Here is a 23,736-nt window from a genome sequence, read left to right as displayed (position 1 = left end):
GTCCACATCTCTTGGGAATGAAGTCTATAGGAAGGAAATGCAAAAGAATCAAAATAGGATAGGTGTGATCAGGATGTCATCAGACAAAGCTCTTTCCCATAAAAGTGTAGAACAAAAGACAACTGATTGGAAGCTGTGGTCACTGCAGATCAGCATTGTGCTTATAACAATAAATCAGCTTTGAATCCATTTCTGAATGTACAGTTGCACATAAAATATAAAAGGAAAGTTTCCCCCATGTATACCTGGAGAAGGGGGAAACAAAGGAAAAGCAGTTTCATGTTCATTGTTTATTTCAGTCAATAAGCACCAGTTATCTACTGAAAATTCATACGGCAGATTGCTCAATTACACAGTTCAGTTCTAGAAAGTGAAAAAGAAGCTATGTACTTACCATAACATTCCATGTGAGTTGTTTATCTCGCCTTTATTCTCACTGATGTGTTCGGAGCTGATCCTTGGCTCCGACACGGCTGATAGCAAAGCTCAAGGTTTGCCAGTAGCTCGAGACCAAGCCCCTTATCCCACAATGCACTGCTGGAATTACCTCAGATCTTGTTTGCTGCGAGTATATATACTCTTATTTATTTCTACAAGGAAGCACTTCCCGAAGGAGATGAAGAAGTATTAAATAACCAGGATGGTACTAGCCTCTAACTCAACTGTCAGCCAGGAGGGGGAAGGAGGGAGGGATGTGAAAATAAAGGCAAGATAAACAAACTCACATGGAACGTGATGGTAAGTACATAACTTCTTTATGTGAAGTTGTTAAATCTCGCCGTTTATTCTCACTGATGGGTAGCGTCCCTAGCACCCTCAATCTTGTGTGGTTCATGGAAGTACGTTTTTCAGTACTGTAAAACCAAAGGAAGACCCGTCCCTGGAAGCCTTATCTACTTTGTAATGTGTGATAAAGGTATGAGGCTTAGACCAAGTGACTGCAGCACAAATATTGTCAAGGGGCAATTTAGCTTGAAAGGCAGAAGACGTGGAAACGGCTCTGGTAGAATGAGCCTTAGGTTTGTGTGTCAATGGCATGCTTGCATTCGCATAAACAAAGGATATACAATCTGATAACCATTTAGATAAAGTTGTTTTAGCCACTGGATTACTTTTTCTGGCCTCTGAAAAGGATACAAAAAGTTGGTCTGATTTTCTAATATCCTTAGTTCTGTCAAGATAAAATCTGAGCTGTCTGTGTACATCAAGTTTGTGCAGCATGTATTCCAACTTGTAAGAGTGACTGGGGAAAAAAGACTGGCAGCTCAATGACCTGATTAATATTGGATTCAGAACAGACTTTAGGCAAAAAGGAGGGGTTTGTTCTGAGAGATACTCTATCAGCATGGAAAATCATGTAAGAAGGCCTAACAGATAATGCTTGAAGTTCTGACACTCTGCAGGCAGAAGTAATGGCTACCAGAAATATAGTCTTCCAGGACAAATATTTGATATCACAAGAAGATGCTGGTTCGAAGGGGGGAGAATAATTCATGACAGCATAAAATTCAAATTCTGGGAGAATACGGAATTCTGACAGGAGGTCTCATGTGAAAGGCACCTTTAAGAAAAGCCTTAGATAACTTAAGGCTCATAACACTGAACCCATCGAATCCAAGGTGGAAATTTGATATGGCGGCTAACTGGACTCGAACTGGGGCAGCTGCTGCTCCTTCTTTAAAAATCTTTGTCAAAAATTCTAAAATGGACGATAGAGGAGCTCGGAAAGGGTCAATTTTCTGTATATTGGCCCAAATTGAGAACCTGTTCCACTTACTGTGGCATAGTTTCCTGGTGGATGGCTTGTGAGAAGACAAAAGGATGTGTCTTGTATCATCTTAGAGTGAATGAAGCCTGGCAATTAGGGGAAGTGGATTAGCCAAGCAGTCAGTTTTAGGGACTGCAGTGAAGGATGGAGGTCCCCTGATGGGTGTGTCAGAAGGTCTGGAACTGGGTCCAGGATCCATGGATCCTCCAGTAGATGATGGTGAAGGAAGGGGAACCAAATCTGTTGAAGCCAGTAGGGAGCCATGAGGATAACTGTCCTTCCCAGTGACTTTTCTTTCTGTAAAACCTTGGGTATCAATGGAATAGGTGGGAATGCATATAGGAGACCTGGAGGCCAATCGTGTATGAGTGCGTCTCTCGGGGAATGTCCCAGAGGTGGTATTAGGGCAAAGTAGCTTCTGCATTTGGTACTGATGTGACTGGCAAAGAGGTCGCAGCAAGGCTGGCCCCATTTGCAGAAAATCAGATCCGCAACTCATTGGTTGAGAGACCACTCATGAGGCAACAGTATTGCCCTGCTTAGCTTGTTCGCTATCACATTGGATTTCCCCGGGATGTGCGTTGCTATCAGAAAATGGTGGGACAACACAGCCCATTGCCATACCCTGAGTGCTTCTCAACAAAGGGGTAAGACTTGGTTCTGCCTTGTTTGTTCAAGTACCAGACCACTGACATGTTGTCTGTCTGAACTGCAATTGTTCCTAGAGGAAGAGAGTCCTGAAAGTACTGCAACGCCAGAAGTACCGCTCTCAACTCCAGAACATTGATATGCAGATGTGACTCTTGATCCGTCCATGTGCCTTGGGCAGTCTTTCCCTGAAAATGTCCCCCCCCCCTATCAGGGAAGCATCCGTGGTCACAGTGGCTACTGGGGAGGGGAGAACAAAGGGTCTTCCGATTGTAACATGAAGAGACATCAACCAGCACTGAAGGTCTCTCTTGCAAGAATCTGTGATGAGAATCATGTAGTGCATTGGAAGCTTTTGGTAGGACCACTGAGCGAAGAGGAGCAATTGAAGGATTCGCATATGCATCCTTGCGAGTGGTACAGCCAGGATCGCTGCCACCATCAAACCTAGTACCTTCAAGACCTCTGCTGCTGTAGCTTTGTTCTTTGACACTAGTGAAATGATGTGTTGGCAAAGAAGTGAGACTCTTTCGATTGGAAGACGTAGAGTGGTGGTTGAGGTATCTAACTCTGCTCCTATAAAACCGGTATGCTGCGATGGCAATAAGGCAGACTTTTCGAAGTTGATTGTAATGCCTAATTGATGGCACAGTGTCAGAGTATATTGTGTTGCCTGAGTCAATTGATGCCTGGTGGTAGCAGTGAGGAGCCAATCATCTAGGTGTGGAAACACCTGGAATCCTAGATGCCTCAAGTGAACCGTGACCACTGCCATGCATTTGGTGAACACCATGGCGGCTGTAGTGAGACCAAAGGGCAAGGCTCGAAACTGGTAATGATTGGCTCCCAGCCAGAAATGCAGGTGACGCCTGGAGCATCTGTTCATCTTTATGTAATAGTACGCATCCTTGAGATCTATGGAGCACATCCAATCGCCTTTCCCTAGGAAGGGAAGAATGGACTAAAGCGTGACCATTCAGAACTTCTCTTTCTTTACAAATTGGTTGAGTCTGCTGAGGTCCAAGATAGGTCACCAGTCCCCTGTTTTCTTTGGTAACAAAAACAATCTTGAGTAAGTTCCGGATCCAACTTGGTCTGCTGGGACTGGTTGGATAACTCTTTTTTTTTTCTAGCAATTTTTGGACCTCTACGATTGCTTGTTCCCTGAGACTGGGTGGAACATCTGTGATTTTGCTTATAGGAGTAGGAGGGGAAGAGAACGGTATGAAATATCCTTTGGAGATGATTCTTTGTACTCATGTATCTGATGTTATGTTTAGCCAGGCTTCTGGATACAAAGACAGGCGACCCCCGACTGCCTCCAGAGCCGAACAGCCAGGCCCCCTTTCAGGAGCGCTGGTAGGGCTGACCAGGGAAATGGCCTCTGTCACCCTGTTGCTGCGGACCCCCTCTGCCACGCGGGCGGCGTCTTCCGTTATAACCCCCTCCTCTGCCTCTAGAGGGGGTTTCTCTACGTGTGTCCTTAAAGGCTCCCTGTGCTTTTCGGAACCACATTTTCCCTCCCCTAGGGCCCTTAGAGTAGGGCGGAGTAGGGGTAGAAAAACGGACTCAAACGGCAGATAGGGTCTTGCCTTCCTGCTCACACCTGGTTAAAGTTTCCTTTACTTTAGGCCTAAACAGTGATGAGCCATCAAATGGGGTGTTGATAAAGGAAGACTTAAAGGGTTCCGCAAAGGAACAGAGACACATCCAGGCTCGTCTCCGCAGAGCAATGCCCAAACTAGCGGCTCTACTCGAACCATCAGCTGCATAAGATATGAGATGCATGGACGAGTTTACAACCGAGTTTAGGGTAGCGAGCTGTGTGTTGACTTTGTCGGCAACCTCTGCAGCTACCGTACCCTGGAGAGCATCTCCTAGCTCTTTCAAGAGATCTCTTTGCAGTCTCGTAAAATGGGTTTACTAGTTTTGCAATCGCAGAGAAAAAGTCGCTGAGTTGAACTAAACATGCGTTTCCCATATCTATCCATTATCCTAGAATCTTTGTTAGGAGGATGGATAGATGCGGATGTTTCAGACACTTCCTTTTTGGTGGCTGCAGCTACCACCTTGGCATCAACAGGCACTCCTTTGGTCAAAAAGGCTTTGTCCACCAGGGCAGAGATGAACTTATTCGGCTTCTGAGGGACAGGTTCCATGGCCTCCGGTGACTCCCACGCCTTACGAGTGATCAGCTCCATGAGCTCATCGTAAGGTGGAGACACCCAAGAAGTGAAAGGTTGAGACCCAAAAGCCTTCAAGAGCACTGATTCGTCCTCAGTAGGGGTTTTGAACTGCCAATCGCACCTCTGACTAAGGATCTCTAATATCTCCGCAAAGGAGATATCCTCAGAGGGGGATCGATGGGACCCTTCTGACTCATCCAAGTCCATGTCGGATGTCAAAGGCTCCTGTGGGGAGTCTAAGTGCCTCCTCTTGCACAGTCTCTTCCTGGGTACATTTCTCAGTTGGGGGGAGGTCTCGGAAGAGCAGGGGATGCCCTGTGGGGCCACTTGAGGCTCGGGGTCCCTACGCTTAGGGGGACCGGTAGACGTAGAAGCGGACACAGGAGCTTGAGGGGAGAAGGAAGCCCGAACTGATGCTGATGATGTCTTAGGAGACAGGACTCTCCTCATGGCATCGAAAGCACCATGGCTCCGACGAGAAGGGGTAGACAGATCCGGAGGGATCGTCCGATCCTCCTGCATCGAAACCATGGGCTCCAAGCCTGAGGTAGGAGCCGAGCTCATCTGAGCCAAAGCCCCAAGAAGAAGAGTCGGCACCGACAAATCGGTCCGACTATCCTCCCCGGACCTGACAGGCGAGTGTCGGCTCTTAGAGTCCGCGGTCGGCGCCGAGGACGTCCAAGTAGATGGAACCGATAGCACCAGTGTGGGTCTTGGTTCCATAGGTTCGACAACTATCGGTTCGGGCTCCTTTGGCTCCGAGAGTCCAGTCCGGCTCAGAGGAGGAGTAGTCAAGTCCGGTTCAATGGTCTTTGGCTCCGACAAATTGGTCAGGGCCAACAGCAATTTAGCAAGTTCTGGTGCCCGTAGAAGCTTCTGCACTAGCCAATCCATATCCATATCAGAGAGGCTGACCGAAGACTTCGAGGAATGCACCGAAGGTGCTGACTGGAGCAGAGGAGATGAGGGAACCTCAGAGACCGGCTCCAAGACTGGGAGCTGGCGCCAAACCAAAGGGACACTCGGTTCTGAGGACTGTGAAACTGGTGACCCTGTACCCTCTGATCTCTTTGCCTTCCTGGTTTGTTTAGCATCAGAAGATTTTGAAGATTTAGAAGAAGTGCTGGCACCTTCCTGGCTACCCAACGCCTCAGAGAAAGTATGCTGCAGCAACCCCCTATCTATGAGTTTTCTCCTTCTCTCTAAGAGAACCCTAGATGAAAAAGAGTGGCAAATACTGCAGGAGTCTTGGAGGTGTTTAGCCCCCAGACAGTAAACACATTGGACAAGTCCGTCCGTGACGGATATTTTCTGTCCACAATCTGGACATTTCTTAAACCCTGATTTGGGGTTAGACTTTTCTCTCTCATCCGACATATTATAAAGAGACACACCACAAAATTAACCTGTAAAGGTTAAATACAGGGCTAACTAAGCTCACTCTAAACAATATACTGATAACAAGTAAAAATTATTAAACTAAATAGGGCTAAGAAAGGGCCCAACACTAAGAAAAACTAAGCCAACACAGGGCACTATATCACTACAATCTTACCTACTTTAAACTATTATTATTTTTAACAAGAAACACATATACACACACACACACACACACACACACACACACACACACACACACACACACACACTAAATATGAATAATCTCTCAAAAAGAGAAGAAAAAAGTTTTTTTTAAACTTGCGATTTATCAAAAATTGTCCGAGCTAACTGGATCACCGAGATCTCTCTTGCTGCGGCAAACTAGATCTGAGGTAATTCCAGCAGTGCATTGTGGGATAAGGGGCTTGGTCCCGAGCTACTGGCAAACCCTTTGCTTTCCTATCGGCCGTGTCGGAGCCGAGGATCGGCTCCGAAACCATAAGTGAGAATAAACGGCAAGATTTAACAACTTCACATCATTATTTAAAAGCACTTTAAGCAGTCCCAATAATCCTTCCTGTCATAGGATAACAGTACAATTCTATTTTAAGATAATCAAGCATAGCAATACAGTTATTCCTTCTGACTTCTCTACCAGCATACCTTAACATCCAAGTGAGAATGGGCACCCCCCCCCCCCATAACACAACCCTATACATCAAGCTTCCAGAAAAATCTCTCGAGACTCCTCTAGCACTCTCATTCAGGAAGCTAAACTCTTTAATGACAGTACTCCAGTCATACTCCCCAAAGCAGGCTTCTCTCATCTAGTTACTAAGGAAACCCACTTCCGTTTGTGCCTACCTTTCTCCAGGAAAATACTCTAGATCTCCCTGCACTGAACTGCCACCTGGACAATACCATTCCAACTGTACTACATGCAGAATCTAAAACCTCAGTTTGTTTTCCAGATGCAGTCACCATGTGATGAGACCTTACATAATGTAGACTCACTGGCTCTAGCTACGGACTACAACAACCACTGGTTATACCTACAGTGGAAGGGTGGTAGTCCTAGGACAACCTGCCTATGTTTTAGATAATTATAGCTTGGATGGTGGAAAATCTTTAATTTAGAAGTTTAAAGGGACAATGTCCACCTAGATAGCTTGAGATTGCAGTCTTTCTGAGTGTATATTCAATGTAGTGGGGCATAGCCAGTGACTAGTGGGAATTTGATGTCCAAGACATGGTGTTTAAATGTAGTCAGACTCCTCTTAATTGCCAGGAACTCCTTTTTTTCAATCCACATTATTAAATTTATGACTAAAACACACAGAAAGTTCATCTCCTTTAAAAGTCTGTAACAATACAGCCTCTATGCCTCCCCCCAAAGCATCTGTAAACAAACTGTTTATACAGAAATCAGAAGACAGTAATACAGGCTCAGAACACATGCTCTTCAGTAATCTACATGTCTCATCTGCTGTATCTATCCATTTTACATTCTGTGGGGCCCCATCCCTTGTCATGTCAGGGGGCAAGAAGTGACAGTGACAAAGTTTGAAATAAACTTGTGATATTAACAAAAAATAAAAAAAACTGTGATATTTATCGAGATCCTAGGAGGCTTTAACCTTTCTCTTCTTAGTGGGTCAGTCATAAACTTCTTTAACGTTCTCAGCCTGGAGTTTTACTAGCCCTATGCTTACACTTAGCTGGATTAGCAGAGATCAGCTAGATGTAAGAAGCCTAAAACTGCTTGGGCCTTAGGAAGGTGGCTTTCCCATTACATTAAGAACCTATGAGCCTATAACTACTTAGTCCAGGGTAAGCTGATGAATATCTAGTTGGAGGTCTTAAGTTCATCAGATTCTGGAACACTATTGATGCTCCAAGGAGATCAAACAGCATGACTCTATAGTGAAAAGACCATCAGGTGTCAAAATTCTAGACTCCTCCTTAGCTTTTTGGACTAATGTAATCTGCCAATAGCTCCTGGTTAGGTCTATATTGTACATAAACCTACTCATGACAAGTTTCCAACTAATTTATCCACTCATGGTACTGGCTATAAGTAAAATGGGCAAATACTCTTTCTGAAGCACTATGAGTTATTCCAATCACACTAAGACACTTATATGACTTCAAGATTAAACATCTTCTGGAGATATCCAAAATTGCTGCACAGCGAGCAAAAGCTTAATTTCTGATTTCTCAGTGTGAAAAACAGACCACTGAAGAAAGTTATGTCTCACCATAATGTTCCATCTGTATTGTCGATCTTCACATATCCTTGACAGTGGGTTCGGTTCCAAACCTTGAAACAGACTTGGCCATTATTCCAGCTCGCGCCTTTCAAAAACTCTCAAGCTCAGCTCAAACAATAATGCTCCTCGCCAAATTACCACAGATCGAGTTTGCATAAAAAAAAAAAAAAAGTGACAGATAACCATATGTAGAGAAAAAGAAGAGAGACCTTATCTAAATTAAGTGAATAGGACCCATATAACAGAGGAAATCCGATCCACCATAAAACTTATGGGACAGGGGGAAAGAGGGCTGGTATGTCAAGGATATGTGAAGATTGACAACAGAGATGGAATGTTATGGTAAGAAAAATTCTTTATCTGACAAATTCTTTATCTGATGTTATCAATCTTCACATATTCTAAAACACCTCCCCTTAGAGGAAGCAGTAGCATACTTTAACAACAAATTCCTTGAGATCCTTGATTTGCATGCACCTGTTCGCTCAAAGAGAACAAAGGCAAAAACTGTGCCATGGCTTTCTAAAGAGTCTAAACTCAAAATTACCCTTAGAAACAAAGCATGGGCTTTATGGCGTTCTTCTAAAGACCCCCAAGATCACATTAAATACAGGCAATCCAGGAACGAAACTAAAAAATCCATTTTACAAGACAAAAAACAACACTACTGTAATTTACAGACGGTAAATCAAAATAACCCTCAGAAGTTTTGGGCAGGTTTAAATAATCTACTGCATCCTGGACAAACTTCAACCCCAATCCCTGCTGCTACTATTGATAAAACCCCTGAAGATGTTTCTGACAGTTTTAACCGATTCTTTACTGAGACAATTCAAGTCCTAGCTAGCCAACTACCTCCTAGCTCCCCTGGTCCTGAAAGTACCACCCCTAGAAACCTACTCGCGTTCAGCTTCCAACCAGTCGCCACTTCACTCATCCGTACCTTGATCAAAAAATTAAAACCCACTACACTTTCTGCTGATCAACTCCCAGCCGAGTACCTACAAAAATCAGCTGATACTATTGCTTACCCCATCTCAATACTAATCAATCGGAACCATAGTAGAAGCTAAAATTTCCATCTGGAAAATATCCTATGTAATCCCACTTCACAAAGGAGTCAGCTCTACTGAATTCTCCAATTATAGGAAACAGAAATTTGGGAGGAAGGCTGGAAGTTGGATAGTCTGGTTCAGATTGGTTGAGGAAACTACTTTAGGCAGAAATTAAGGGTTAGTTCTCAAGGAAACCCTGTGTTTATGAAAGATTATATAAGGAGGTTTACAGGATAAAGCTTTAAGCTCTGAAATTCTCCTGGTTTAGGTAATGGCTACCAGAAATAAGGTTTTCCAAGACCGGAATTTAAGATCACATTTGTCTGCAGGTTCAAATGGGGGATAAACTAGGGATTGGAGAACTAAATTTAGGTCTCAAGGAGCAAATGATTCCTTATATGGAGGTCTGAGCATCATAGATCCCTTCAAAAAGGCTTTGCAAAGCTTTAAGGACGAGCCATTCAGATCCAAGTGAAAATTGGAGATGGCAGCCAAATGCACTCAAACGGTAGATGCTGAGGCTCCTGCTTCAAAAACTGATGCCAAGAACTCTAGAACCTTATTGACTGGAGCCAAATATGGGTCCGTATTAAACTTAAGACATCCATGTGGAAAATTTGTGCCACTTGCTGTGGTACAACTTTCTAGTTGAAGGTTTGTGACTAGCCATAACAATTCTTTGAGCTGGTGAACTGAGAGAAAAATGCCTGGTGATCATGGGAATTGGAGAAGCTATACTGTGAGCTTGAGGTTGTGTAGATTCGGGTGAACCAAGCCACCCAGGTGGGACAATAGGTCTGGAGATGGATCCAGGCTCACAGGTTTCCGAATTAGGTGAGGCCAGAATGAGGCAATGAGAATGATCTTGTTCTTCAACATGATGGTTTTCTTAGAAATTGGGATATGAGGGGAATCGGGGGAAAAGCAATGGGAAGACTGGAGGGCCAGTTGTGTAGAAGTGCATCTCTTGGTGACTCCCCGTGTTGGGGGGGGGGGGATCAGGATGAAGTAGCTGCTGCACTTGTTTGTTCAGAGGGGATGCAAATGGATCACAGCAGGGCTGGCCTCATTGGCAAAATATCTTTTCTGTTACAGAATGGTTGAGAAACCACTTATGAGGCATTAGCATACATCTGCTCAATCTGTACGCAATTATGCTCAAGCTCCCTGCAATATGTGTTGCATTGAGAAAGTGGTTGGATGAAATTGCCCATTGCCAAACTCTGAGGGCTTCTCGACAGAGGGGATAGGATCTGGTTCCCCCTTGTTTGTTGATGCACCAGACTACTGCCATGTTTGTCTGTCTGAACTGCAATCTTTCCAAAGGGGAGGTTTGGGTGGAATGCTTGCAATGCTAATACCAATGCCCTCGTCTCTAGAACACTGATATGCAGATTGCCCTCCAAATGGGATCAAGTGCCTTGGACTGTTTTTCCCAAATAATGCCTCCTCACCCCATCCAGGATGCATCCATGGTCATTATGGCTTGGGGTTGAGAGGGAAGGAAGTACTGACCCATCAAGATCTCGTTGGAGTGAAGCCACCATTGTAAAGCCTGCTTGTTTAAGTCGGTAATGGTGATCAAGTGAGACACTGGCTGGTCCAACATGGACCACTGTGACACTAGAAGCCACTGATGGATTCGCATGTGACATTTCGCTAATGGGACTAGAGTGATCGAAGCTGCCATCAACCCTAAGACTTGAAGGAGGAGCATTGCTGGTACTTTGTTGTAGCAAATAATCTGGCTGACTTGAAACTGTATTCTTTGTAGCCTCTCTATGGGCAGGGATGTGACATTCATGATCGTGTTTAGATTTGCTCCAATGAATTCTAATTGTTGGCATGGCTCCAACTTTGACTTTTCGTAGTTTATGGTAATGCCTAAAACGGAGCAGAGCTGGATAGTGTGATCTCTAACCTCCATGAGAAGACAGCTGGTGGGAGCAGTAAGGAGTTAGTCATCTAGATATGGAAACACCCGGAATCCTTGCAGTCAGAGATGAGCTGCAACCACTGTCATTTATTTGATGAACAGTCACTGCTGCTTCCCTGTGACTGGGTGGAACATCCAGAATTTTGGTTGCACTAAAAAGGGGATACTGTATCCTCTGGTTATAACCTTCTGCACTCAGAGGTCCTTTGTTATACTTAGTCAGGCATGATGGTGCAGGGATAATTGTCCCCCAACTGCCTACAAAGGATGGCAATTGGACTTCCTTTCAGGAACGCTGATAGGAGTTCCCAGAAAAAGAATTTCTGGAACCCTGATTCTGCAGCCCACGTCTGTTTTTTTTCCTCTGAGTCTTCAATGATTACTTTTCCCCAGTCCCGAGAGACGTCATTGCCATGTGAGTGTTGGAAAGGCCCTTTAAACTTTTTGAACCATAGCCTTCCACTCTACTGGTTCCTGGAATAAGGCCGCTGGGTAGTGGAAAAGTTTATGCCTATGGCAGAAAGAGCCTTTCCATCTTTCTCACATCTGGCTAGTCTCTTTAACTTTAGAACCAAATAGGGATGTTCAGTCAAATGGGGCATTTATGAAAGAAGACTTAAATGGCTCCACAAACTCACATAAGAGCATCAAGGTGTGTCTCCTTATGGCTACGCCTGAACCCTCAGCGCTCATCATCCTTTCACTGGTGTGAGTAATTAGCCTCATGGACAAATTGGAGATCAATTCAAGGGTGGTGAGCTGAGAAATCACTTTGTCTTGAACTCCTTCAGTTAGTGCTCCTGACAGAGTATCTTGTTTTGTTTGTCTTTTGGCTTTTCCCGGTTAGGGTTCGCCACAGCGGAACTCTGGTCCGCTAATGATTGGTAGTGGATTTTTACATACCGGGTTACCAGCCCTGACGCACAACCTTCAACGAAGGCACGCCTCATTCACGTATGCCTCCACACAGAAGAGGCTCTAGCTGACAGTCGAACGGGACAATGTCTTGCTATGAGGCGACAACGCTACAGCAGCACCACCACCGCAGGCAGTTCCTTAATCAGATCCCGCTGCAACCTGGTAATATGTGCCATGTAATTCAAGGACTGAAGGGCAAAGGTCGACGAAGCATATACGCTCTTCCCAAATCTATCCATAGTCCTAGATTCCTTATTAGGAGGCTGGATAGTGGGACTTTCATTGGCAAGTTCCTTCTAAGTGGCTGCCATGACCACCATGGCATCTACTGGAATTCCCTTATCCCAGTGCTGTCAAACCGTAGGGGATGACAATATGCATCTGGTCTCTTAGGAATTGGCTCGATAGAATCAGGCAACTTCCATGCTCATTAAGCTATCAGTTTAATGAGATCATCAGCAGGCAGAGAAATCCAAGAGGTGGGGGTTGGGCACGAAAAGCCTCAAGTATACTGATTCCTCTGAAGAAGGTTGGAGGGAAGTCCAGCCACCCCTCTGTTTCAGGATCTCTAGGATGTCCCTGAAAGAAACATCATCAGGGGGAGACTTGGGGGAACCTTCCCTTTCATCAAAATCAGTATCTTCCATGAAAGACTCTCCAGGGAGTCCATGTGCTTCAACTTGCACTTTCTCCTTGCAGGAACCTCTTTGGCGGGATGCTCCAGAGACATATCTGAACAGGACATAACCACAGTGGTTATATCCTAAGCCTTCTGTGCCCTCTGTCCCAGAGAAGAGGCTGGAGGAAGCTCTGGCTGAGGGGAAAGGCCAGATATCATCTAGATATGGAAACACCCAGAATCCATGCAGTCTGACATGAGCTGCAACCACTGCCATGCATTTGCTGAACACCTTGGGGGCTGTGGTGAGACCAAAGGGCAGTGCCCTGAATTGAAAGTGGTTGGATCCCAGCCAGAAGCACAAGAATCTTCTGGACCATTTGTCCATCTTTATGTGGTAATACATGTCCTGAAGATCTACAGAGCATATCCAATCTTCTTTTCCCAGAAAGGGAAGAATAGACTGAACAGTGACCATCCGGAATTTGGTTTGCTGAACAGATTTGTTCAGCCTGCTGAGATCCAAGACTGGTCTTCAGTGCCCTATCTTCTTTGGTACTAAAAAGAGCCTTAAGTAAATTCCAGATCCTATCTGGTGGGACTGTTTGGATGACTCTTTTGTTGAGCAGTTTTTGAATTTCTAAGACTGCTGCTTCCCTGTGACTGGGTGGAACATCCAGAATTTTGGTTGCAGCCTTTGGTTGCAGTAAAAAGGGGATATTGTATCCTCTGGTTATAATCTACTGCACTCAGAAGTCCTTTGTTACATTAGCCAGGCATGATAGTGCAGGGATAATTGCCCCCCAAATGCCTACAAAGGATGGCAATTGGACTTCCTTTCAGGAACGCTGATAGGAGTTCCCACAGAAAGAATCTCAGGAACACTGATTCTGTGGGCCACCTCTGTCTCTTCTTCAGAGTCTTCCATGATTACTTCCCCCCGGTCCCGGGAGAAGTCATTGCCATGTGAGTCTTGGAAAGGCCCTTTGAACTTTTTGAACCATAGGCTCCCACTCCGCTGGTTCCTGGAATAAGGCTGCTGGGGAGTGGAAAAGTGTATGCTTACAGCAGGAGTCTTTCCATCTTTCTCACATCTTTCTCACATGTGGTTAGATTCTCTTTAACTTTAGAACCAAATAGGGATGTGCGGTCAAATAGGTATTTACAAAAGAAGACTTAAATGGCTCCACGAACTCACATAATGACTACGCCTGAACCTGCAGCCCTCATCATCCCTTCACTGGCGTGAGCAATTAGCCTCATGGACAAATTGGAGATCACTTCAAGGGTGGTGAGCTGAGAGGTCACTTTGTCTCAGACTTCTTCAGCTACTGCTCCTGATAGAGTATCTGAAAGTTCCTTAATCAGATCCCACTGCAACTTGGTAAAGTGTGCCATGTAATTCAAGGACCGAAGGGCAAAGGTCAATGAAGCATATATGCTCTTCCCAAATCTATCCATAGTCCTAGATTCCTTATTAGGAGGATGGATAGTGGGATTTTCATCAGCAAGTTCCTTCTTAGTGGCTGCCATGACCACCATGGCATCTACTGGAATTCCCTTAGTCCAGTGCTGTCAATCCATAGGGGGTGACAATATGCATCTGGTCTCTTATGGACTGGCTTGACAGAATCAGGCAACTTCCATGCCTGCTAAGCAATCAGTTTAATGAGATCATCAGCAGGCAGAGAAATCCAAGCGGTGGAGGGTTGGGCAAGAAAAGCCTCAAGGTATAGTGATTCCTCTGAGGAAGGTTGGAGGGAAGTCCAGCCACCTCTCTGTTTCTAGGATGTCCCTGAAGGAAACATCATCAGGGGGAGAGAGTTGGGGGAACCTTCCCCTTCATCAAAATCAGTATCTTCCATGAAAGACTCTTCAGGGAGTCCAAGTGATTCCTCTTGCACTTTCTCTTTGCAGGACCCTCTTTGGTGGGATGCTCCAGAGACATATCCGAACAGGACAGAACCACAGTGGTTAGATCCTGAGCCTTCTGTGCCCTCTGTCCCAGGGAAGAGGATGGAGGAAGCTCTGGTCGAGGGGAAAGGCCAGATATCTGGTTCAATGGGGTAGGGAATGACTGACTGCCAGCAATTGATTATGCCCTCTCCATGGCCTGGAAGGCAGGCTCCCCCATAGAGGAATGGGAGCCCAGAACAGAAACAGACTCCTTCACTACCATGGTCCCACCCCGCACCGAGGAAGCCTGAAGCCAGGCCCGAGCTTAAAAATGCAGAAGCAGTGAGGGTCATGGATGGCTCCGAAAAAACTAAAGACAAAACCATCCCCCGGAACCTGCAATGAAGCTATGGCCCTGGAAGGTCTCTGGATCGACACACCCAAAGCACTCAGGTTAGCCATCAGTGCTGGAGTAGGAGCTCTGACCAGCACTGAACCAGTCAAAGTCAGGATCGTCGACAGCACGGGCTCCGAAGTCTCAGTGAGAGTCGGTGCAGGAAGAAGTACCGGTGTGGAAGTGGACATGGTTCCAGCGGCAAGGGCACTCAGAACCGACACTGAAGGCAATCACCTTGCCACAAAGAGCTTTCCCACCACCATCATTACATCTGATTCAGTTAAACTCCTGGTGGATCGCTTAGAGGAAATGGAAGGAGATCTGGGAGGGTGTCTCTCTAAGAATGGACTTGGAGGGCTATCCACAAAGGGATCTACCAAAGGAGAATATCGGGTCCGTGGTAGCTGTTTAAAGGAAAACTTCTTCGGTTCCTGGACCTTCTGTGTCATGTAGGAGGGATCTATATCTGTGGTCGGCACTAAGGAAGTTGATGCTGAAGCTGGCACCGACAGCACCAAGGACTGAAATTCCTGACTTGCTGCTTCCAAAGATACTTTCAGGACCATAGCTGATTTAGAGATTTTGGCTGACAGCTCCAAGGAAGCAGTCAGAATTGAATGAGGTCTCTTTTTGGACTTCTTCCTCTTGGTGGAAGAGGAGGAAGAAGTAGAGGGTGAACTGGCCTCTGTTCTGGATCCTGATAAAGACTCTTCAAACTCAGACTTCAATAGACCCTTCAGAATGACTTTATTTTTACAGTCAACTAGTGTCCTATGGATGAAACTATGATATATGGCACAGTCTTCCTGTAAGTGTACAGCCCCAAGACAATACATGCATACAGTATATCTGTCAGCGCTGGGCATTTTTCTATCACACTTACGACAACTCTTAAAGCCAAAGGTGCCTTTAACTGGCTTATCCGCTTATCACAGAAACTCACACGTACACAACTGCTCACACACAAAAAAGGCAATGATACTGCTAAAACTATTTTTTTTTTTGTAAGAAGGAAAAGAAGCAACCAATTATAAGCAATGGTACACAAGGAATACCTGAAGGGTAAAAGGGGGATGCATCAACAATGGTACGCAAGAATTACCTAGAGTAATTAAAGGTAAGATAAAGGGGATCGCACACACACCAAAAAGTCAAAAAGTAGGAACGGGTAGAGCAGCAATAAGAATTATTCAGAAAAATGATAATTATCTAGACAAAGAAGTAACTTACAAAAGTTAAACTGCTGTTGCCAGAGCGCTAAGTAGATGATGCTTCTGGCACTTTGAATCGGCAAACGAGATCTGAGGTAATTTGGTGAGGAGCATTATGGGTACAGCTGAGCTCGAGAGTTTTTGGAAAGCATGAGCTGGAATAACAGCCGAGTCGGTTCTGAGGTTCAGAACCGAACCTACTGTCAAGGAATATGTGAAGACTGACAACGTCAGATTTGTTATTTGGTAAAATGCAGTCCTTGGCTAGTAATTACACAGCCTGGATGCCAGTAAAGAAGACATTTGGAAAAGCTGAAAGAAAATCAACTAGAAAAGGTAAATGGGAAAACTCTCAATGACAAGAATCCTGTAGAAGCAAAAACAATTCAGGTTTCCAATAATTTAGAGGAAAAATAAATCAAATATGCTCAGAGTTGGTAAGATAAATGAAACATTGAAGAAGTACATCAACATCAATAATAAAGGGTTGAAGAAAATAGAAGCTTTAAAAAGAAGTTATGTACTTACCATAACGTTCGATGATTGTAGTCCATCTCACCCCTCATTCTTACACTTGGGATCAGAGCTGAACCTCGGCTCTAACTCGGCAAATCTCTAGCTCAAAATCTTCTGGTTGGCTCGTGGCTAAGAAGTATCCCATAATGCACTGCTAATGTATCCCAGATCTTATTGGCTGCAAGAAGTAAATATACAGAGACAAAGAACAAACCATGTAGAATGGTCTCAACATAAAGATAAGGCAATAGTCATACTACCCCCCAGGTCCTCAAGGAGGGGGCAGGAGGGAGGGTTCATAAGAATGAAGGGCGAGATGGACTACAAATATCGAACGTTATGGTAAGTATATAACTTCTTTATGTTCTGTAGTCCTATCTCCCCTTCATTCTTACACTTGGGACAGCATCCCTAGCACATTTATCCTGGGTGTCTCACTGGAAAATGCTCCTGAGTACTGTGGAACCAAAGGAAGACCTGTTCCTGGAAACCATGTCCAATTTGTAGTGAGTAATGAATATATGAGGTGAAGCCCATGTTGCTGCTGCACAGATGTTATCTATAGGAATTTTTGCTTGAAAGGCTACCGAAGTAGACACAGATCTGGTAGAGTGAGCTTTCACTTTGAAGGGAAGATCATTGCCACTGGATGTATAGATGGAAATACAGCTGGAAATCCAGTCAGACAATGTGGTTTTAGAAACTGGAAGGCCCTTCCTTGCAGCCGAAAAGGAAATAAACAATTGATCTGACCTTCTGAAATTCTTAGTTCTTCCAAGATAAAAATGCAATTATCTATGCACGTCAAGTTGGTGGAATTTGTACTCTACCTTGTTAGAAAAATTAGGGGAGAAAACAGGCAATTCAATGGACTGACTAATACTGGTCTGAACAAAAAAAGGATTTGTCCGTAAGGAAACCCTATCTCTGTGAAACACCAAATACGGGGGCTTAATGGAAAGGGCTTGCAGTTCTGAGACCCTCCTTGCAGATGTAATGGCCACTAAAAATATAGTTTTCCATGATAAGAACTTGAGGTCACAAGTTGCTGAAGGTTCAAAAGGGCTCGAAGTAAGTTTTTGAAGTACAAAATTCAAATCCCAGGGTGCCACCGGATCCATGACTGGAGGTCGTAATATGGTGGCCCCTTTATGGAAAGCTCTACACAGTCTATGCGCCATAAGGTTAGGGTCAGTAGCCAAGTGAAAGGTAGAAATGGCTGCCAGTTGAACTTTAATAGTGGCAGCTGCTGAGCCTTGATGGAACAACTGAGTAAGGAACTCTAAAATGGCAGAAATGGGAGCTGTGTAAGGATTGCGGTTTCTCTCACGGGCCCAGTAGGAAAACCTTTTCCATTTACTGATGTAAGTCTTTCTGTTAGAAGGTTTGTGAGAAGATGTCAGAATATGTACATCAGGGGAAAGGTCACGAAGGCTAAGGATGAAATTGGAGCAGCCAAGCTGTCAAATTGAGGGTGTGGAGAGAGGGATGGAACACCTCTGACATATGCGTCAGCAAATCTGGCACTGGGTCCAGAGTCCACGGTTTGTCCATTACATGAGGTCTGAGGAAGAGGAACCAAATCTGTCGAGGCCAGTAGGAAGCAATTAGGATAATTTTGCTTCCCAAGGATATTGCTTTCTGAATTACCTTCGATATCCGGGGAAATGGTGGGAATGCATAGAGAAGTCCCAAGGGCCAATCATGAACGAGTGCATCTCTGGGTGGCTCCCCTTCCGGGGGAATTAGGGGGAAGTAGCTGGTGCATTTGGCATTTAGTGGGGTGGCAAACAGATTGCAGCAAGGCTGACCCCATTTGCGAAAAATCTGTTCCACAATGTGTGTGTTCAGAGACCACTCGTGAGGCATCAGAAAAGCCCTGCTGAGCCTGTCGGCTATCATGTTGGTTTTCCCCGGAGTGTGGGTTGCGACCAGAAAACGTTGGGAAGATACTGCCCACTCCTACACTCGGAGGGGCTCTCTGCAAAGGGGATAAGATATGGTCCCTCCTTGTTTATGTACCACACTATCGACATATTGTCCGAGTGGATTGCAATTGTCCCTAGAGGGAGAAAGCTGTGAAGCGCTTGCAACGCCAGAAGCACTGCTCTCATCTCTAAGACGATGATATGCAAATGAGCCTCGTGTTCTTGCCATGCATCTTGGACTGTTCTCCCTAGATAATGCCCCCCCCACCCTATCTGGGAGGCATCTATGGTCACGGTGGCAACAGGGCGAGATGGAACAAATGGTCTGCCTGTGGTCAGATGGCTGAACTGGGTCCACCAGCGAAGATCCTGTTTGCATGATTCTGTTATCAGGATGGGGTGAGAAAGAGGTAGATGCTGCAGTGACCATTGGGCAAAAAGTAAACACTGCAGAATCCTCATGTGCAGTCTGGCTAATGGGAGTAATGTTATTGTGGAGGCCATCATCCCTAACAACTTGAACACCGTCTTTGCTTTTGCTTTCCTTGGAGGAAAGTAAGCTCAAAATTTGTTTCCTGAGATGCTGAATTCTGTCTACGGGGAGGTAATCCCTCATTGTGATGGTATTTATTTCGGCACCAATAAAATTCACATGCTGAAAGGGCGATAATGCAGATTTTTGCCGGTTTATTGTAATCCCTAGCTGCAAGCAAGTCGAAATAGTAGCGTCCCTGGCCTGTAATAGTAGATGCCTGGTGGTGGCAGTGCCAGTCGCCCAGGTACGGAAACACTTGGAATCCAAGGCGTCTCAAGTGAGCCATTACCACTGTCATGCATTTGGTGAACACCCTGGGGGCTGTGGTGAGACCAAAGGGCAGGGCATGAAACTGGTAATGACTGGCCCCCAGCCAGAAGCATAAGTGACTCCTTGATGCTCTGTCCATTTTGATGTGGTAGTAAGCATCTTGGAGATCTATGGAGCACATCCAAACATCTTTTCCTAACAACGGGAGTATCGACTGTAAGGTGACCATTCGGAACTTGGACTTCCGTACAGATTCGTTCAATTTGCTGAGATCCAAGATGGGTCTCAAGTCCCCTGTTCTTTTTGGCACCAAAAAGAATCTGGAGTAAGTCCCTAATCCTACTTGGTCTGCGGGGATGGGTTGGATGACTCTCTTTATGAGCAACGTTTGGATTTCTAGAGTTGCTGAATCCCTGTGTTTGGATGGAACATCTGGGATTCATCTGATCCGAGGAGGGGGAAAATAGAAGGGAATATGGTAATCTCTGGTAATTATCCTTAATACCAACTTGTCTTGAGTGATATCGTGCCAGGCTTCTGGGTATAAGGATATATGACCCCAACTGGCTCCAGAGACGCACAGTCGGGCCTCCTTTCAGGAGCGCTTATAGGGACAACCATGAAAAGAATCACAGTCTCCCTGGTTCTGTGGGCCTCTCCTGCCTCCAGGGCGGCATCTACCGTTATTTCCTCCTCCTCCTCTGCTTCTGGAGAAGGAATCACTCTGTGCATCCTGGAAAAACCTCTATGACTTCTTGAACCATATTTTACCACCCTTCTGCCCTTTTGGATAGGGTCTAGAAGGAATGGAAAAACAACTCCCATGGCAGATAGGATTTTCCCTTCCTGTTCGCACCTGGTGAGTGTGTCCTTTACCTTGGTTCCAAGCAAAGAGGATCCATCAAAGGGAGCATTGGTAAATGTAGACTTAAAGGCCTCTGCAAAGTTACACAAGCACATTCAGGAGTGTCTTCTAAGAGCAACTCTTTAACCCGCTGCCCTACTCGCTCCATCAGCTGCGTAAGATATCAGTCGCATGGAGGAGTTTATAACACAATTTAATGTAGACATCTGTGCATTAACCTTCTCAGACACCGCTTCAGATATGTTACCTTGCAGAGTCTCTCCCAGTTCTCTTAGGAGATCTCTCTGGAGCCTAGTGAAGTAAGACAGGTAGGTAGTTCAGTGTAAAAGCCGCTGAAGAAAAGATACGCTTCCCGTACCTATCCATTGTTCGAGACTCCTTGTTCAGTGGATGGACAGTGGAGGAAGTTTCAGCAAGTTCGTTTCTGGTGGCTGGTGCCACCACTATGGCATCTACTGGCACGCCCTTAGTAAGAAAGTCTTTGTCCTGAGGTGCTGACAAGAATTTATTAGGTCTTCTAGGAACCGGTTCTACAGAATAAGGAGATTCCCACACCTTTCGACTCACTACATCCAGTAGCTCGTCAAAAGGTGGAGACACACAAGAGGTGGAGGGTTGAGACCCGAAATCCTTCAGGTACACTGACTCCTCATCATAAAGGGGATGTGGTGGGCCAGCCACCTCCCTGTTTCAGGATCTCAAGGATATCTGCAAAGGAGATAGGATCAGAGGACGACTTGGGGGACCCTTCTGACTCCTCGAGGTTAGTGTCTGATGTAATGGACTCATTGGGGGAGTCAACATGTTTCCTCTTACAAGTTTTCTTCCGAGGGGCTCCTCAGAAGGATATTCTTGGGAGACCTCGGAAGACTGGGGACCACTCATGGAGGTTTCCACAGACTGAGAGTCTCTGCTGTGTTGGTTGAGAGAGGGAGCTGAGACTGAAGTCGGCGCTTTAGGGGGAAGAGTGTCGGTGCCTCTGGTTGGAACTGAAGACTTGGATAGAACACTCATCACCTCGAAGGCCGATCCTCTCAGCTCTGAGGATGCCCCCCGCTAAGAAGGTGCAGAGGCAGTCCCCGGTGCAGAGGAGATAGGCTCCGAGGCAGATGTGGGGTCCAAACTCATCCAAGCCGAAGCACCGAGAGGTAGGCTCGGAAATGAAAAAGTTTGGGTCCAAGCATTTCCCTCGGGCCCGACTGGAGAGCTAAGGACCCTAGACCCCACGGACGGCACCGAAGGGGGTTGGTGCGGATATCGGAACCAAGAGACCAACTGAGGTAGCTGCAACCGACCTTTCCATGACCCGAGGCACCAACATCTCTGGCTCCAAAGCATCAGAGTGGCTCAGAGGAGGAACATCGACAGGGTGTATGGGCACACTAGGCTCCGAAGCCGACTGGGATGGAGCCAAAAGTAAATTTCTCAGTGACAAAGTCTGTAGTAGTCTGCTCACCACTCTCTCAATGTCCTCATCAGAAAGGCTCCTAGAAGACATGGAGGATAGAGTGGGGGACCTAGATCGCTGAAAGATAGGTGACCTAAGAGTTGGGGAGACTGGTAAGAGTTCAGCTGACTGGCTCTGAGACACAGGCTCAGTTATCAGCTCGGAAACTCCTAGAGCTGAAACTGATGGATCCACAATAGGAAACTCTGTCAGCACCGAAACCAGTGGAGCCGACGAGGATGTAGTCAAGTTTGGCAATTTTGTCTGGCAGCTCCAACGACAATGAATGAGTGGGAGACCGCCTTTTTGTAGATTTGGCTTTGTCTTTCTTGGAGGGTGGTGACTTGGAACTGGAGGACGAAGAAGCCAATTCATCTTCAAAAGAATGCTTTAACAGGCCTTTCAAAATAAGTTTGTTCTTTCTCTCTTGAAGATCACGGGGACTAAAGGCATGACAAAATAAGCAAGACTCTTGGAGGTGAATAGCACACAAAGATTGTGCCCATCCATCAAAGACATTTTCTGGGCACATTTAGTACATTTTTTAAAGCCCGAAGGCTTGTGATCCTTAGTATCCTGGACTACCTCCACTAAACGGTTAGTCCTGAGGAAACAGCAAAGAAACAGACAGAGGACTAGGTCCTCTAACTTAAACAGGCCTAGCCCTAGAAGAAGACACAAATAACAGAACCGAGAACTAGGTCCTCTAATTTAAATGGGCCTAGCCCTAGTGAAAATGAATAACAATAACAATTAAACAATTAGCACAGCAAGTGAAAGCAATGCAGGGATACAACAAGGCCAACAGAAGGACGGCCAATCAAAAAACACAAATAGTACAAACAGAGCGAACGATGCAGCAAATTGTCTAAAACAGACACGGAATATGGTAAAACACTAAACCGGAGAATACATATATTTTAGTCAGCAAATAACTAGAAAAATTAGTAGAAATTTTTTCACTTAGTCATGGCCAAGAAGAAGCACATCTGAGCTCAACGAGCAGCAAACGAGCTCTGGGATATGTTAGCAGTGCATTATGGGATACCTCCTAGCCACGAGCCAACCAGAAGATTTTGAGTTAGAGATATGCCGATTTGGAGCTGAGGTTCGGCTCTGATCCTAAGTGTAAGAATGAAGGTGAGATAGGACTATAGAACATCTAGATATTCTGATGAACTGATAAAACTTCAAGAATCAGAGGCTGAAATGAAAAAAAAAAGGTTGGCTGAGCATGAGGCTTCTGTTTCAAAAACAGAGTTAGAAAAGAGAGAGTGGAGTGAAAACCTGAGATTTTCTGCTATACCAGACAAACTGGAAGGAACATACTGTATTAATTTTTTGAAAATACACAAAAGTAACCGGGTCTACATTAGAACATCAAATGTTCTAAATATCAAAAACTCTAAAGAGCAAAAATGCAGGACCTAGAAATCATTATTGGGGGGATGAGTTCCCCCACCCCACCCTCGCTAAATATATACTCCAACTCCAAGATCGCACTACAGTGATGAAAGGGCAAATATTCTGATCTTCACTGTATTGCAATCTCGAAAAAAGCACTTCGAGGTCCTGCATTTTCACTCTCTAGAGTGTTCGATATTTAGAATATTCGATGTTGTAATATAGACCTAAGTAAACGGACTGGTGTTCCAAAGAAGGATTTTTTGATTGAGATGATACATCATGCATGTGCTTCAGATCTGTCCAATTGAAAGCAGCCAAGACTAGTATTGGTAAAGATGCAATCATACCAGAAGAAATACATGATCCTGCCAAAATTATAACAGAAAGGAAAGGTATTAGAAAATTGGAGACAACATAGTATTTATTGAAAGTGATTATTCACTGAAGATCAGAATAAAGAAAAGCAAGTTTATCCCAGCTATCA

At 45.1% G+C, this 23,736-nt stretch overlaps 1 protein-coding gene across 2 annotated transcripts in view; it reads right to left on the bottom strand.

The window, feature by feature from the left end:
- Positions 1–23,736, bottom strand: part of PASK (PAS domain containing serine/threonine kinase) — a 1,620,160-nt gene that overhangs the window by 284,156 nt on the left and 1,312,268 nt on the right. The window lies entirely within an intron of this gene.

The sequence above is a fragment of the Protopterus annectens genome, chromosome 14.part0, assembly GCF_019279795.1.
Source record: "Protopterus annectens isolate FY-2018-M chromosome 14.part0, PAN1.0, whole genome shotgun sequence".
Taxonomy (NCBI): Eukaryota; Metazoa; Chordata; order Ceratodontiformes; family Protopteridae; genus Protopterus; species Protopterus annectens.
The sequence above is the reverse complement of the archived record's forward strand: the minus strand, read 5'-3'. Positions and strand labels throughout refer to the sequence as shown.